Below are 18,547 nucleotides of genomic sequence, written 5' to 3'. Positions count from 1 at the left end.
ATAAGGATAGACATATAGATCAATGGATTAGAATTGAGAGTCCAGAAATATGCCCATAAACTATAGTCACTTGGTTTTTGACAAGACTATTTAATGAGGAAAGAATAGTCTCTTCAACAAATGGTTCTGGGATCACTGTATATCCCAAACAAAAGAATGAAGTTGGACCCCTACCTCACACCTTATACACAAATTAACTCAAAATAGATCAGAAACCTAAATATAAGAGCTAAAACTATTAAACTCTTAGATGAAAACATAGGGGTAAATTTTCATGACCTTGGCAATGGTTTCTTAAATATGACAAAAAGGCAGTAACAACAAAAGGAAAAGGTGATGGATTGGACTTCATCAAAATTAAACACTTTTGTGCATCAATGGACAGTATCAAGAGAGTGAAAAGACAACCCACAGAATGGCAGAAAATATTTGTAAATCACATATCTGGTTAAGGATCTAACAGCTAGAATAAATAAAGAACTTTTACAACTGAACAACAAAAAGACAACACAATTTAAAAATGAGCAAAGGACTTGAATAGACATTTCTCTGAAGAAGATATATAAATAACCAACAAGCACATGAAAAAATGTTCAACATCACTAATCACTAGGTAAATGCAAATCAAAACAACAGGGAGATACTACTACATACCTAATACTTAGAATGACCATAATTTAAAAAAAAAAAGTATTGGCAAGAATGTTGAAACATCATGTTTCAAGTGGGAATGTAAAATGGTGCAGTCACTGTGGAAAACAGTTCCGTGGTTCCTCAATAAGTTAAAAATAGAATTACCATATGACCCAGAAATTCCCCGTGTGGGTATATACCATAAAGAATTAAAAACAGGGGTTTGAACTTGTGCCTGATATGTGCATAATAACACTGCCATGATAGTCATAAGTGTTACTGAACCAAACTTGGGTCCACTCATCCACACACAGTTAAGCCAATCTACTGACACCGGGTTATGGTGAAGGAAAGTGCAGCATTAATTGCAAGGCACCAAACAAGTAGTCCGCACAGCTGATTCTCAGAAGACCTGAACTCCCCAATGGGTTTCAGGGAAGTTTTTTTTTTTTTGGCTGCATTGGGTCCTAACTGCTGTGTGAGAGCCCTCCCCAGCTGTGGCAATTGGGGGCCACTCTTCACTACAGAGTTCAGGCTTCTCACTGCAGTGGCTTCTCTTGCTGTGGAGCATGGGCTTCAGTAGTTGCAGGCTTCAGTAGTTGTGGCACGTGGGCTCAGCAGTTGTGGCTTGCGGGCTCTAGAGCACAGGCTCAGCAGTTGTGGCGCACAGGCCTAGTTGCTCCACGGCATGTGGGATCTTCCCGGACCAGGGCTCAAACACGTGTCCCCTGCATTGGCAGGCAGACTCCCAACCACTGTGCCACCAGGGAAGCCCCCAGGGAAGCATTTTTAAAGGCAAGGTGAGGGAGGGGAGTCTCAGGGTGTGTGATCAGCTTATGCACAATTCTCTGATTGGCTGATGGTGGGTTAACAGGGTGGTGTCACAGGGGTTAACATGATCGATTCTCAGGCTCCAGCCAGTCTGGGGGCTATGTGCTCATGGGCATCATGCAATTAACTTCTTCCATTTGGTAGGGGCTTTAGTATCTGCTGGTGTTGGGGGGTCTCCTGCAGAGGCGAGTGGTGGCTCTGTTTCACCGTGGGGATAAGGACACTGGCAGCAGAGGTTCTGGGAAGTTCTCCTTGGCGTGAGCCCTCCCAGAGTCTGCCATTAACCCCACCAAACTAAAGAGAAACTCTTAAAAGCTCTGGAGGGAGAGTTGTAGGGACACATTACATACAGAAGAACAAAGATTAAAAATGACAGCAGATTTCTCATCAGAAACTTTGCAGGCTGGAAGGCAATGGAGTGACATCTCTAAAGTATTGAAGAAAAAGTTTTCTATCTAGAATTCTACATACAAAAGCTGAAAGAATTCTTCACCAGAGAGATGCAACACAGCAACATAAACAGAATTCTTTCAGACAGAAGGAAAATAACGCCAAATGAAATTTTGTATCTGCACAAAGTAATGAAGAGCATGGAAATGATAGATATGTGGAAACATATAAAAAGACTCTCATTTTAAATCTCTTTAAAAGAAAAATGATTATTTAAAGCCACAATAATAGCATGTACTGTGGGGCATGTATGACAAAAACTGTGCCAATGTATGATAACACATGTAAGAAGCAACAGTGCAAAGGGCCAGAAGGAAAAAAACAAAGGTACACTGTTGTAAGGGCCTTACTTTATATGTGTAGTCATATAATGTTATTTGGGGACGGATTGTGATCATTTAAAGATGTATATTGTAAACCTTGGAGCAGCCACTAAATAATAAAACAAAATGTATCAGCCAATAGTGAGGAAAGAATGAAATCATTTGGAAAACAAAAACAAAAACAAAACAAAAAAAACCTGATTAATTCAAAAGGAAGCAGGAGGCAAGAAAAAAGAGGAAAAAAATCTAAATTGGATAACTAGAAAACAAATAGCAAGATGGTAGATTTAATCCCAACCATATCAATATTTACATTAAACAATCCAATTAAAAGACAGAGGTTGTCAGATAAAAAAATAGCAAGACCTAACTACAGTGCTGTCTATGAGAAAAGAACTTTAAATGTAAAGAAAAAGATGAATTAAAAGCAAAAGGATGGAAAAATTGGAATTTCTTTATGAATTGGACTATTCTAGGAACCTCATATAGGTGGAATTATTCAGTATTTGTGACTGGCTTATTTCACTTAGCATAATGTTCTCCAGGTTCATCCATGCTGTAGCATATGTCAGAACCTCCTTCTTTTCTGTTAGATTTTCTTTCATTGACTTGAGAATCATAGTTCTAGTCTACTGTGATAATTTTGAACATTAATTCTGATGGATTTCATAGAGGTGCCTCCTATTCCCCATTTTTGTGTCATAGATAAGTTTGATTAGCATGTCTTTAGGCAGGAGATGAAATGTCTGACATATTCACATTCATGCTTTTTAATCAATCAGTAATTGTTCTGCTGAAAAACTCCAATATATTGATATTTGGCACCATGGATTCTAAAATGGGGGCTTCCTGGAAGCAGAAGTCTCTTAGTGACTGTTGTCTCCCAGCTCTCTGACCCACCAAGGCTGCGGGTCTGCATGCCACATCCTCTACATTCTTGTCAGCTCTCTAACTGTTAGGTTCTGTCAGGAAGAAGCAGTAATCTGAGGCTGAGAGAAGCCTTTGGTTTGGTGGTAGCTGCTGGCAGTTTTCAGCGGTTGGTAAGATGGCGGTAGGATGGGAAGCTACCTCATCAGTCCAGGAAGTGTCCACTTCCTTAGCGGTACCTCCCTCTTCAGTAGATCCAGAAGCAACAGTGCAACAGCAGTGAAGGCTCAGGATCCTGGGCTTCTTTCAGCGCAGGGGCATCTGTGGCTTCTGGTCTTTGGGGATCACCCTTATTCTTTGTTGCTCTTCAGGCTCCCCTGATGCATTTGAAACCAACCCCCCATAGTAAGTTGGCTCTATCTGAAATACTCAGAGTGGTCTCTCCTTTTCTGTTTGGACTCTGGTTAATATAGTGACTATAGAACAACATTCTCAAAGCCACCAGTTTTTCATTAAAAAATCATAATAATTCATTGGGCAATTACAACATGCCAGGCACTTTTTTAGGCACTGGAAACACAAAGTTAAATAAATAAGATATGATCCCTATCCTAAAAGAGATTTCATTATGGCCAGGGAGAGAGAAAGGTAAACACATGGTTACAGTCATTGGATATAGGTTAAATTAGACATATGGGTAGGATTTAGGGTATGAAGGAGGAATATCTCAGTAAAAATAATTCACTCCAGGAGTGAACCTGGAGTAGGCGATGCTTGTATGACATTTTGAAGGTTAAATAAGACAGACATAGGTGGAAAAAGTGAGAAGGACGTTCTAAGTAGTTGCAATAGATGTAGATGTGAAATTCCAGGATAACTTTGAGAATGTTACATTCTGAAAGGCTAGAGTTCACAGATGTGCAAAGAGTTAACAAAAAGACAATCACATATTAAAGATCTCCGGATTTTCATGGATGGCAACACTGTTTCAACTCCATGGTTTTCTACACTTGTTCTGATGTGGATTCACTGAAAGATTTCCTGATAAATTCTTCAGAAAACATACTAAGATATATTCATTTGTACTCATGCACATGCCATTGGAAGAGCTTTCTCTCTATAAAGAAAGATTTGCATTAATCCTACCAAAAAGTCCCATGTTTGTACAGTAAGATCAATGTTTCTAGCCTATCTCTCTTATAGATACTACACAAATTAAGGATAAAACTTCTAACAATCATAGCCTGCAATTTGTCACCTGATATTCATCTGAAAGGGATGATTTTAGTGTGGGCCATCTGAAGATGAAGAATAGACATTCTCTTTTGCTTCTTACAAAATTCAAAAATTAAGAAACAATTGAAAGTACAACGGCAATAGGATAAAAGAAGCATTATTTTAACTATAGTATTTTCTAAGGTGAGGAAGATTTTTCATCTGGTTATAAATTCCCTAAGGGCAGGGACGCCATTCATCCAACAGATTTTTTTTTTTTTTTTTTTTTTTTGGCCATGCCACACGGCATGTGGGATCTTAGTTCCCCAACCATGGATTGAACCCGTGCGCCTTGCAGGGGAAGGGCAGGCAAAGTCTTAACCACTGGACTGCCAAGGAAGTCCCATTAACAGATATTTCTTGAGAGCCATTTCATGCCAGAACCAATTAAGGTGCTTAGAGTAGAATAATTTAATTCTAGAACAAAACAGTAACAATTTTTATCTAGTCTAGTGGTTTGCAAATCTTTTCCTTTTTTTTTTTTTTGGCCTTACAACTCTTTCATCAAGTGAAAGCTCACATAGAACTCCAATAAATCCAGTAGACGTAAGTAAAACTGCTCCATTTGAGCAGGTACTATGGGATCCCAGAGCCCCAGCAGCTTGTGCCCCTTGCTCCCATCCACCCAGAGGTCCCTAAGGGTATCCACAGTCACATCAAGGCTTTATAGAACACAGTTAGAAAACCATTGATCTACTCAACCCCTCAATTTACAGGTAAGGAACTAAGAACTAAAGAGCTACAGAGGCCAAGAGATACAGCTGTCCAAGGCCAAAAAGCTGGTGAGTAGTGAACCCACCTAGAATAGAGTCTGTGATGATGGAGGTTCATGCGATCACAAATGTAGCAGGTCCCAGATCTAAAGAGATTCTAACTTCAAACCTGGCCAAAAGGAACCCGAGTTATATATAAGAAAACAAAAATTTTTTTAATTAAAAATATAAGAGATTTTGTATATTATATGCCATGTCTGGATACTTACACTCATTTGTATGTTTTTGCCATATTCATAAATTAGAAGAGCTAATAAAAAACATGTTAAGCAAAGAGGTTTGTAGGAAGTCAGTTTTGAAAAACTAAGCTCGTATTGCATCTTTTTTTTTTTTAATTTTTATTTATTTTTGGCTGTGTTGGGTCTTCATTGATGCGTGCGGGCTTTCTCTAGTTGCACCGAGTGGGGGCCACTCTTCGTTGTGGTGTGCGGGCTTCTCATTGCGATGGCTTCTCTTGTTGCGGAGCACGGGCTCTAGACGCGCGGGCTTCAGTAGTTGTGGTGCGCAGGCTTGGTAGTTGTGGCTCATGGGCTCTAGAGCGCAGGCTCAGTAGTTGTGGCTCCCCGACTTAGTTGCTCACCAGCATGTGGGATCTTCCCGTACCAGGGCCCAAACCCTTGTCCCCTGCACTGGCAGGTGGATTCTTAACCACTGCGCCACCAGGGAAGCCCCCTAGCCAAACCTGTAATACCTCTAATTTATACTCAGATACTTGGAATTTTAAATAGCAGTTCCAGGAAACCAAAAGCTTTTTGACCATCTGTATATCATGGGGAAGGGACTTTCTGTCTTCTGGCCAAAAGTTGACTTCCTAACAATGTAAGAGGATTAAATAATTACTAGAACTTCTATTTTTTTTATCTTAGCCACACCCTCTTCAATGATTTCAGTTGATCTTAGTATGGTCATTTTTGCATGGGGCCATCTAGGATTGGCATAGGGAGGAATCTCTGGCATTTGTTTGGAGCTTTAAAGGAGTTGGCACTTTGCACCTTGCGTCTTTTTTTCTCCACTTCTCCTTCTGTTAAGAGTCTCTGATTAGCAACTCTCTCTTTGTTGGCTGTAGGGTTTTATGCAGTCATCCTTTGTCCCTTGGGTGTGGTCATTAGACCCTTGATTATCAGGAACAGAGATTCTCTCAGGCCACCTTAAGAAAAGTGAGGACATATAAAGGTATGTGAGTGTCAGAACTCAGCCATGAGAATACTAGGCAGGTCTTGAGACAACTCTCTGCTTCACCTCTCTCATAGTGTTGCAGGAAGGGGAACCCCTTCCAGGGCCCAAGAGTGGGCTCTTATCTAACACTCGGAACTGAATGTCCAAGGAGACACATGTGCTGTCAAAACAAGAGACTTTATTGGGAAGGGGCATCCAAGTGGAGAGCAGTGGGGTAAGGGAACCCAGGAGAACTGCTCTGCCTGCCACGTGGCTCGCAGTCTCAGGGTTTATGGTGATGAGGATAGTTTCCAGGTTGTCTCTAGCCAACCACTCTGACTCAGGGTCCTTCCTGGTGGTGCACGCATCACTCAGCCAAGATGGATTCCAACGAGAAGGATTCTGGGAGGTTGGTAGGACACATGGACTGACATCTCCTCTCTCCTTTTGACCTTTCCCGAATTCTTCTAGCTGGTGGTAGCTTGTTAGTTCTGTGTTCCTTATCAGGACCGCCTGTTGTAAGATAACTCATGCAAGTGGTTACTACAGTGCCTGGCCAGGGTAGGCAGTTTCGGTCAGTGGTTCCCCTAACAACAGCCCATGTATTCTTTCCTTCAAAGTGCCGTTGCTCTGATCTATGTATCTACTCCACATTTCTGTGAATCTATTCTGCATTCCCCAAAAACAATTTTGGAGGGAACTAGTCTGGTTGGCTTAGCTAATTACTACTCTCCCATAGAACAAAGGCTTTCACATCTATCCTTGGTTTGGGTGCTCAATGCTGATCCCATATCAGAGGCGACCCCTGCACAACTATCATCAGATATCGCATCGCTAAGCAAGAGGTTGTGGCCAGGAGGTTCTGCTATTTAAAAACAGCAACAACAACAAAACAAAAACAAAAAACTCATGGCAGTAGGCATGTAATTAACCTGCCTAGTACATGTAAAATCAGAAGGCACAGGTGCCTCAGCCTTGGTTAATTAAGAAAGGACCTTGCAGAAGCCCGATGCCTCCTCCTGTTGCACATTGAACTGGTAATTCCTAAGCTTTGGGCTTCTGCAGAGGAAAGCTTTAACAAAACTCAACCCTGTTGTACTTTGAGTTATGTATCCAGAGCCACCTTCCTTTGTCCAGTTACCCATTTGTGTTTTGAATAACAGACCGGGAATTTTGGTCTGAATACTCTAGCCATCCCAAATTCCATTGGTTTATCTGTATGGTTAAAAATAATTATACTTATGTGCACTTAATAAATAGATCACGAAACCAAGCAGGACCCTGTGAGGCCCTCCTGGGCACAAAAGCCTTTCTGTGTCCCCTGTTTCTTGTTTGTAGAAAATAGGCTTCATTCAGCCTCCTTGACCTTCACTGAGTTCCAAGGGCAGATTCAAACAGTTGCTAATCAGGGAAGGGAGGAAAGGCAGAAACAAAGGTGGAGAAGTCAAGAAACTATAGTGCAACCTTGGGCCAAGGTCCTGGTTCCTCCTCAAAGAATAAACCTAACAATGTCTCTGAGTCCTTCTGCAAGAACTAAGGCCCCCACCCAAGTGGAGGATGGTAACTTCAGGCTGAGCACAAGATTCCTGGAGCACCACCCTGTTACCACACTATCAACCAATCAGAAGAAAGTCACACACCCTGCAGCCCTCACCCCAAATTTTGCCTGTTAAAAACTTCTCCCCAGGAACCATCAGGGAGTTCAGGGTTTTTTGAGCATGAGCCACCCATTCTCCTTGCTTGGCCCTGCAATAAACCTTTCTCTGCTCCAAATCCCGATGTTTCCGTTTGTTTGGCCTCACTGTGTGTCAGGCACATGAACTTGGGTTTGGTAACAATCAGACTGCTTAACCTTCTCTTCTGCATTCAGAAATCAAAGCTTAGATTACCCTGCTTTTTGCTAGCTTTCTAGTGACATTGATTTGGGGAACATATTATACAAACTTCAAGTCCTGATTCCCAGCTTTTGGACTAATAATTTTTTTTAAGTTTACCATTTAAACATATAATAATCACTAAGATTTCAGAAAGTTAAAAACTAAATATATTTGAACTTTTCTAATCATTTTCTCCCCCAGTCTTTTCATACCCCTGCTAATTGCGGTAACATACTTCTTCAAAAATAAAGATGCTGTCTGAGAATATTCAGTGTTTGTTCAGTCAAAAAGGACATTGGAAAAAGAAACCTTGCAAGCACATTAATAGTAGTTTGGAAGTAACACTTCCTAGTTGTTTTATTACCATCATTTTCCTTAAAAATGTGCAGTTAAATATGTGGTATTTCTCAGTTCCAAGAAAAAATGGAAACTGACATGAAATAAACTAACAACAAAAAATGAATCCAGTATTGTGGGGTCAACAAAGCCTGTGTTATTCTGATCTGATGATAGCACCACTACACTTAAATTCTATACATCTGCTTCTATCTAATATGTACACATATGTACTCTGAGGAAATGAAAAAGCAAAGCTGGCTCAAGAGCAGTAAAGTAAACAGCACTGCACCTACTCTCAGCTGGAATCATTTGCACACCTGTCTTTCTTGGAAATGTTTCAACTGGTTGTTTTCTCAGGTTCATGTACATTTTCATAGGCTTTGGAAACACCTACTCTGGGTCAACTGTGCTGGCCATTAGAGAGACACAGAGAGAGAGAGAACATTCTATACTAGATTTAGTTTTCTAGATGCTTGTTCAATGTACGTCAGACACAAATATAAAAACTTATAACTGTTACTGAGTCCAAGCTCATACTGCTCCCCACACGACCGACAGGCCAATAAATCAAGAGATGAGTTGTTGGGGCAAAAAATAGCGACTTTATTCAAAAGAGAGAGAAGATGGTGGACTAGTGTCCCAAAGAACCATCTTCCCTGAGTTAGAAGGTTTATTTTTTACTAAAAGGGGAGGGGGTGTATTTGGTTGCTGCAAACCTCTTGGTGCTAGAATACTTTGTTCTTGCAGCTGCCCATGTTGGTCTGGTCACAATGTTCCTATAAACCTCCAACAAGACAGAGGTTATTCTCTGTTCTGCAACTTTTTAATCTTGTATGAATGGGAAAATGTTATACCTTTAAAGGTCAGAACCTTGAGAATGGGCTATCCTGTATATTTCAGGCTATAGGCAACATTCTTAACTTGTAGGAAAAGCAGTAGAATACAAAGGTTAGAGTAAAAGAAACAGATCCCATACGGAGTCAGATTTATTCTTCCCTATTACATAAATATAACATAACACATAGTAATAGAGAGTTGCATACATATTAAGGAGGTGAAGAAAAGGAATCCTAAAGCAACTAGGGGAGAAGTGAGGAAAGGAGTTAGGGAGGGCTTCCTGGAAGCAGTGACCACTGAATGTTTAAAGAAGAGGAGGAGTGAAGTAGAAGGAAATACATTCTCTACAAAGAACATAGCAATGAACAGGACTGAGAGATGAAGAGCTGTTCAAAGTCTCTAAAGTCTTCTGTGTGGGGCACGGGGGTACTACAAGAAGTTTAATATTGCTAGAATTTAAAGTGTGAGTCAAGCAAGGATTGAGAGATGAGGCTAGCAAGATAAGCAAGAATAAAATCATATAAAGCCTTGCACACCACTGTGTTTGGCAAAAGGTACATGTTAGGAAAAGCTATTCAACACAATGAAATAAAAACTAATTACTGTGGACTCATGAAAGCTTATCCAAGACACATCCTGTCCCTTTAATCCCCAGGCAGGATATTAAAGATAGTTTCATATCTTTGAAAACCTTTGTAACTCTCATCTCTGTGATGTTGCCATCTACTCTTCCATTTTCAAATTCTAGCTACTTAGGCTTAATGGCAATTCTTTAAGACTGTAGGAAAAGGAAGTACAAACTATAAAAAAAAATTATACTTTTTTTTAAAAAACAAAACAAATAACCAAAAGAGTCTGCTTAAATTCTGCTTTCTGAGCTTCAAATATCATGACAGATTCAGAAAACTGAATTGAAGAAAAGTCATATTTGTCTTAACCAATATTTTCTTCAAATATGAGAGGCTGAATATGTTGCCATCATGCAAAGATTTCCTTATATATAGCTCTGATGTTCCTCAGGTCAAAGAAATAAAGACAGAGTCACCCAAAGCCCTCGTAAGGAAAAATCGGTCCTTGTCACCAGTGGCTGACTTGGGTCCTTGAAACCCCTGTGAGTAATCCCTGCCTTCTTTCCCTCCCCACCTCGTTTTCTCTCCAGCTCCAAGTAAACCAGGTCCACTGGGTACTCAGATCTAGCTCCCTTTGTCTGTGTGAACATTGCTTTGCTCCCTAGCACACAGAAAGGGTGACCTGGGCTCATTAATTTCTACTTTTATAAAATCAAAGAGTCTTCTAACGAGGGTGACCAGATGTCCTCCTTTATCAGGTACAGTCCTAGTTTACCTCTGTGCTGCCAACATAAATACAAATCAACAGTAGATTTTTTTCACTCTCAAAAGTGTCTCTGTTTGGATAATAAATTATATGGTCACGCTGTTTCTAACCAATTTCAGGAGGAGCTCAGACTCTGCTTCTGAGCCTCTCTCCCATTTATTCCACACAGCAGCTGATAGGATGAAATTCCAGTGAATTCCTATGAAACATAATAATTTGAGCAGTGCCTTATGGCTAAGAGTTTGATCTATAATTTACACATTCCAGGAACCTTCAAATCAATTATAGAATTACATTTAATATACATAAATCCTTGCTGCACTCCCCTGAAAAATAAATGGGTAATTTTTTCAAACACAAAGACGGCCCATCTCCCACGTTAAGCCGAGATGATCAAGGGACTCACAAAACCTAGGTAAAGCATTTAGAGAAAGCAGACCTGGGAGGAGGCCATTGGAAGTGCCGTTCATGAAGAAATGGCTTTTGATCGTGGTGTGGGTCTTTGGTCGTGGTGTGGGTCTTCCGATCTGGCCATCACCTGTGAGCTGAGTTGGCAGCTTTTTCAAAATAATGCTTTCCACATCCTCTTTGGCCGTTTGGAACAGCATGGTCAGCAGACTTTCTGATCCTTTGGCTCTCTCTCCTTCCCTAACTTTTTACACAGTCTTTTTTTGAACTGTTTCATTTTTTATAAACAACCTTGTTGAGCTATAATTGACATAGAACAGACTGCACATGCTTAAAGCGAACAGTTTAATTAGTTTGGAGGTGTGTTTGCTGTTATCAAGATGATGAACATCCCCGTTTCCTCCCACTCCTGGGTAATTCCTCCCATCAGCCCCTCCCACACCCCAACTCCCATCCCCAGGCATCTTTCATTCGGCTTAAAAACAAAACAAAAGAAACAAACAAAACACTTTTAAAAAGTGATTCTTTGCAAATACGCTTTTAATTGCTTAATTTAAACCTTCTGAAGCTCTAAGGCTTCTTGCTAATCCATGTGAAATTTACATGGCAATCTGCCTAGTCGTCTGGCACACTTTTCACGTTAAAAAATAAATAAGTAAAATACAAGAAAATTCCAAGGGAGCAAAGAATGTATTTGGCTTGTTTAGCAAGCATCAGGAAAAGAAGTATTTGCTTTAGCTTAAGGCCATTAAAAGCATTCTTTCCTATGGAAAAGGGAATGCCAGGAACAGCTAGACACTGAAATGGTCCAAGTTTTTATTAAAAAAAAAAAAAAATCGAGAGAGGGCATCGCTAAAGGAAATACCCACTCAGATCATAGAAATAAACCAGATTTCACCTGAGTGGAATGCCTTCTGTTTCCATGGAAGTGTCGATTATTGAGCAACTTCTTCATCAATACTTTATGGAACAAACTAACTGGAAACTTTAACTTTGAAAAAAAAAAGTGCTCAAAGTTTATTCTTGGTTTGGATTGCGTTTGCTCTGGGGAGGGGGCGGGAACTAAGCAACAACAACAAAACCCTTTTTAATGATGGAAAACTTTGGGGAACGCATGCTTCTGAAGTTCTAGAGATTCTTCCATTAACTATGTGAGCCTGCAAGCCCTTTCACTTTGGCTTCGTAGTAGTATTGCGATATAATGAGAGGATTGAACTAGAAGAACCTTCAAAGCCACTTCAAGCTCTAAATTTTATAGTGTGTGACTTTTCAGGAATATCTTTGTCCAACAAAAGGCTCAGATTGCTCAGATTTACCCTGGAATGGGAAGAAAAGTATTTGCTCTCCTAACCAGTTTCCCCTCCCTTAGAGTTTCTGTGTTGTAACTGTTGCAGTAGCTATTATTGTATAGCTATTACAGAACGCTGACTGATTGAGACAGAAAATGAATCTATTAAAATTTTTAAATATTAACTGAAGGAATGGAGAACCATGTCACAGAAGTGGTCCCAGGAGAGAACACTTAGCCCAGGGCAGCCCACGACGTGACATCTTGCAGCAACAATGGAGAGAACCTTCCAAGCTCTCAGTTCAGTTTCCTAGTCCAGTGCCTCCCAGCTTTTTCATGCCACAGCACTACAGAAAATTGTATGTTTACAATACACTGGGGTACATGAGGATGCTGCAGTCAGAGGTGACATGTCCAGGAGCTTTGACCACCCCAGGCCCTACCAGACATTTCCAAGGACTGAAGAATTCCTTATCTCAGCCTTCCTATGATCTATTCATGGTCTACCGCTTTGCCACAGCACACTGGTTGAGAAGCTTTGCCCTAGGTAGGTGTGTCTACTTGGTTGAGCCCAGGTCATACTCCCTAGCTGCAAAGGAGGATGGGAAAGCAAGTATCAATTTTCATCTTTTATTTCTATAACAAGGGGCAGCCTCCCACAAACTAAAGAATTCCTCAAACAAATGCAGGCAGTGGAGGGGAAAAGAGGGGCTGGAAAGTGTTGCCAAAGACCTGTCGTGTACACATACCTATTTCAACAGACCTTGCCAAGACCAATGGTACCGTATGACAGGAGGCATCCTACTTGGGCTTAGAGACTTGATTTCAAGAGGCCTAATACCCCATGATCATGAGATCCGTCTGCCTCTCTGGAGCTAATCAAAATAGCCACACTGGATTCTGTGAGCCCATTCTTTCAAAGTTATAATTCCAAGCTGAAAACTATAAACGGAATGGCCCCCAGGTTCTGGAGCCCCTGTTTTAGAGGGTCCTATTCTGGCCCTTCTCTGGCCACACCCCTCCTATTCAGATGAAGTGACCAGGGGACAACTCTGAGCTTCACCTGATGTCCCCACTCTGAGTGCATACCACTTACCACATCTAGACTCTGCTCTGGTCATCCAAGACCCAGAATTTCCTGCCCACGTGACCCTGAGCTCGCTTCATGTAGGGCCAACACAGGCCTCTTCCTAAGGGAGCCAACATTGCACAGCTGGGACGCACGCCCTCAGGACTGAAGGATGGCCCGTGGGTGACTGTGTGTGGGGAGAGTACGCATCACTGGGACGCATGGGCTGGGGGGGTCTGTACTCCTGAGTGAGGTCCTTGAAGTGAAGGACAAAGCCGGGGGCAGGGAAGGGCTGAGAGTGAAGGGCACTGGACGGCAGGTGGAGGGCCTCCAGCTGTGTTCTTGTCCCAGACGTTGCATCTACCACACCTACTCAAAAGTTAAGTCTGCCAGGCCATCTCCAAGCCCTCAAAGCATGGCCTTTCGGCACTTCCTTCCTCCGGAACCTGCAGTTCGTTAGCCCCATTCAGAACTGAAAAACCGTACGGAGACTGAGCCACCTCCATGCCTCAGTTAACAGGGATAGGGTTCAAGCCTTCCCTTGCCACTGACACCAGCTGCATCTCCCGGCAGCCCCGGGGGCACTGCTGCGGAAGGGCCGTCCCCAGTGTTGTACTGTACCTAGACGTGCAAAAAATGGGAAGGCCACAGCCAGGACCCAAGGCAGACTGGGACGCTGTCAGGGGCAGCAGGTCTGCTCCTGCCTGGGATCCTACAACCACAGACTCGGGCACGAGCCCCTTCCTCATCCCACGGCCACCACAGTCTTCTCTTCTTCGTCGGACCAGCCATGCTGGCACCAGCCTCTGTCACTCTGCTTCCGAGAGGGATGGTCAGACTACAGCCTAACCCACTGCAGCACAGCAGATGGAGGGATTCAGGATACACTCTTCTTCCAGCCACAGTTTACTCCAGCCTTTGAAGGGACAGTGCTACCTCTTTGTCGCTACAGCCACAGGTGACTGGACTGGAGCTGCACACGTGACCCCAGGCCAGCAATCCATGGACTTCCCAGCATCCAAGCGATTTCCCCCTTGGGAAAAACGTGGACTAATCGATAGCCCCAGCCAGCGACGGTCTGATGTAGCCTCAGGGCCGGCAACCAAGCTGGCCCACGTGCGAGATGAAAAAGCAGAGAAAGTCTGCTGTTGGGGACACTGCGGTCAACGCACAGAGAGAAAGAGAGGCAAGAAACCACGTTTCCCATGAGAAACTGGGGGAGCCGTTTCAGGTTCCGGCAGGCTTTCCAGCTTTCAGTCTGAGTGAAATAACTGCAGTTTCACTGAAATTAAAATTTCCGTCCTGTGCTTGGAGTCAGTGGGATTTCTATAACATTACACATGTACACGCGCATGTGCGCGTGCACTCTCACACACACACTCACTCACACGCACTCACACACAGGGCGAAATAAACAAAAACATGTGATTTCACCTGAGCATACTTGACTATGTCCAGCTTGAAGCCCAAAGAAACTTAACTGGAAGTCTCTGCGGTTCAAAGTTGCTCTTCAAGATCCCATTCATACAAAGCAACATGCCCAGTGTCTGCCACTCGGGTTCCACGTCCATTCTATGTGGAATGCATGAACCACGTCGCTCTGAGGACACTTGGCCCCATGACCTTTGCTCATAGGATGACTGGGTCACCCGCCTTCCAACTCTGACTTTCCCTGAAACACCATCTGTTCCTCTACACTGAGGTCCTGACACAGAGCTCCCTCGCTCACCCATACAGGACACCAACACCCCCCTGTCCCCCACCCAGGAAAGAATGGAGTCCAGTCTCCCTATGGTTCCCCTGGGCCCAGTTGCATCACACACCAGGCATCGTGGCATCAGCCCCTTCTCGAAGAACTGCCTATAACAACCGTTCCTCACATCGCATTGTGTCCTGCTTTCGGTCCTCAAACTTCTTTGCTTTTTTTTTTTCTTTCCGGCCGCACCGCGCGGCTTGTGGGATCTTAGTTCCCCAACCGGGGATCGAACCTGCACCCTCGGCAGTGAGAGCCCGGAGTCTTAACCACTGGACCCCTAAGGAATTCCCACAATCCGCAAACTTCTAACTTTTCAAACGCATCTTATTTCCACCCTTAGATTTAACACCAAGCGCTATCCTTCTGGATGCATCCTTGGCATCTCAATATCTACAGTTGGGGTTCACACCAGTTACTCTCCTCTGAACACCCTCTACAGACCCCCCTGATCAATAGCAATCCGTTCCCATCCCTCCCCAAAGGAAGTGTATTCCTCCAAAGTGACCCAGACCCGCCGGCAGGTACCAACCACCAGACTTCACTCTTCCCTAGACACAAAACCGGAAATCATTTGGCTAATACAGGAAATTCATTCCTGCAAAATTGTAGAGAATCAAAACTCTCTGAGTCACAGCTGTACTGAACACTTTTCATACCAAACTTAAAAATCCCATCAGACACATTGTTTACACAAATTCACCTTTTAAATATAAGCTGTCACAACGGAGTTCACGGAAACAACAGTCCAGGGAAAATGTCATTATCTGCAGCTGAAGGCCTTAATCTTACTGGGCGGTGAGTGAAATTATCCACAAAGAGTAATTCTCCAGAGAAGGCCTCTAATGACCTGAGTTAAGCAACCAGAGATTTTTTTTTTTTTCCTAGTAGAGAAGCTAAACCTTAAAAGTCCAATCACTGATGAAGGGAATGGGTCTCCTGAGCAGTATCAAAAGAGATTCAAGGTTTATAGAATTAAACAAACTGCCTCGCAGGACCATCATTTCTCTTTCTGCTTTTCAACTGAAGTCTTCAGAAAGCTGCCGGTCATTCTTATCTGGGAACTCAAATTTTCCCGTAACACAATGACCACCTGAAAGCCGTGGAGGCTTTGGCCAGTCAATAAAACTGAAGTTCTTTGATGTTATCAGAGGTGGATACCTCCTCACCCCTCTGTCTTTGTTCACGCCACCAACCCTGCCTGTGGTTTCACCCCTCCTCTCCTCCTGTTGAAATCCTAGCTCTTCTTCAAGGCCAAGCTCAGATTCCACCCCATTCGGAAGTGATTTTCTCACAGCTCTGAATTCTGATAGCGCTCGCTACCCATGCCGCTAATTTGGTATCTATCATGGATTGTATTATGTTGCTGACTTTCAATGAAGTCAGCTTTCTCACTCTCATTCCTTTAGAACTCTGATGTCTCTTAGCATTTAGCCCTCTTAGTTCAGTGACATAAACATAATTAGTACTTAATAAATTCATTTTACCATAAGATATCACTTATAAGTGGAATTTAAAATATGACACAAATGAACTTATCTATGAAACAGAAACAGACTCACAGACATAGAGAACAGACTTGTGGTTGCCAAAGGGGAGGGCGGATGTGGGAGGGATGGATTGGGAGTTTGGGATTAGCAGATGCAAACTATTATGTATAGGATGGATAAAGAACAAGGTCTTACTATATAGCATAAGGAACTATATTCAATATCCTGTAATAAACCATAATGGAAAAGAATATGAAAAAGAATATATATATGTATAACTGAATCACTTTGCTATACAGCAGAAATTAATACAACATTGTAAACAACTATACTTCAGTTTTTTTAAATTCATTTTGATTTATTGGCTAAGAATATTAATGAAGTGTAGGCTGGTTTCTAAATATAACAATCTTTTTATAAGGGTTACTGTAACGTTTAAGGATAAGGGTTTAAGCTGATCAACTGCAAAGCAATACAAGAGCCTCAAGTATCAAAGAAAGATTCAAGTCAATGTATTGTATACACATAAGGCAGAAATGGATACAGACATTTGAGAAAGATTTTGAGAAACAAGATTTGAAATAAATTTGGTTTGTTCAAATCCTACTCTTGGATTTGGGATGGCCTCATAAAATGTTGGTCAGCTGGAACATCCGCAGTCCTGGGTCTGGCTGCACTGGGACAGGAGTTAAGCCAAAGCAGTCTGAGCAAGTGTAGATGGAGGGAAAGCTCTGGCTGTGGTCCAGGAGAACCCAGGGTATGAACCCCAAGTTCAAGATTCAAGGTTAATCTAGAAAATGGAAAACCAAAAGGAGGAAAAAATGTCATGTTTGGAATAGAGCAACTGTTTCAAAATTAAAACTGTTCAACAGGGCTTCCTTGGTGGCACAGTGGTTAAGAATCTGCCTGCCAATGCAGGGGACACGGGTTCGAGCCCTGGTCCAGGAAGATCCCACATGCCGCAGAGCAGCTAAGCCCGTGTGCCACAACTACTGAGGCTGCGCTCTAGAGCCCATGAGCCACAACTAGTGAGCCCACGTGCCACAACTACTGAAGCCCGCGCTCCTAGGGCCTGTGCTCCGCAACAAGAGAAGCCACTGCAGTGAGAAGCCCGTGCACTGCAACGAAGAGTGGCCCCCGCTCGCCACAACTAGAGAAAAGCCCTCACGCAGCAGTGAAGACCCAATGCAGCCAAAAATACATAAATAAATAAAAAATTTAAAAATAAAGCTGTTCAACAGCTGGAAAATTCTGCTGAAACTCTTTATTGTGGTGCCTGGGGCATGATTTAGGGATAAAAGTGGAGACTTAGAGTAACCATACAAGGCTGGGCAGCTATTCTTAAGTGTTAACACTCAAGGAAGCAGAAAACCATCTTTACAGTTACTCACATTCTCCCCATCTGTGAATATGTTCCATCATTTGTGTATTTCCTGTGCAGCCAGAACTCATTTTTTCTTGGTGTATCTCCAGAGTGCACCAAAGTGCCTGGAACCTAGGAGGTCCTCAGTAACAATATATTTAACTCTAAACTCTAAACTTAGCTGCCTTGTTCACTGTTGTATTCTCAGTACCTAAAACGGTGCCTGACACATAGTAGACTCAATAAATATTCCTTGAATGAATGGGAATGAATGAATTGGTGAATGAATGCTTGCCCATGTGTCAGACCCTCTCTAGGTTGGGAAACATGAGCTTTCTCTCTAGCAGGTTAAAGGAATTAAATTATTGTTATATATTTTATTGGCTATCAAGTTCTCCAGGCAATGAGTATGGGAGAGATGGGTACATCATTAAATAGAGGTGAATGTGAAATAACCATTGAGTCATCTAAGACCAAACGC

The 18,547-nt window shown here is 42.4% G+C and overlaps 1 protein-coding gene across 2 annotated transcripts in view; it reads right to left on the bottom strand.

Annotated features, from left to right (window-relative positions):
* Window positions 1-11,341, bottom strand: part of CNKSR3 (CNKSR family member 3) — a 169,243-nt gene extending 157,902 nt beyond the window's left edge. For both annotated transcript variants that reach the window (XM_059940960.1, XM_059940963.1), the window contains exon 1: window positions 11,135-11,341. The gene's annotated coding sequence lies outside the window, so the exon portion shown is untranslated. The remainder of the gene's footprint in view (window positions 1-11,134) is intronic.
* Between the last annotated feature and the right edge of the window lie 7,206 nt (window positions 11,342-18,547).

Source organism: Balaenoptera ricei, chromosome 12 (assembly GCF_028023285.1).
Source record: "Balaenoptera ricei isolate mBalRic1 chromosome 12, mBalRic1.hap2, whole genome shotgun sequence".
Taxonomy (NCBI): Eukaryota; Metazoa; Chordata; class Mammalia; order Artiodactyla; family Balaenopteridae; genus Balaenoptera; species Balaenoptera ricei.
The sequence above is the reverse complement of the archived record's forward strand: the minus strand, read 5'-3'. Positions and strand labels throughout refer to the sequence as shown.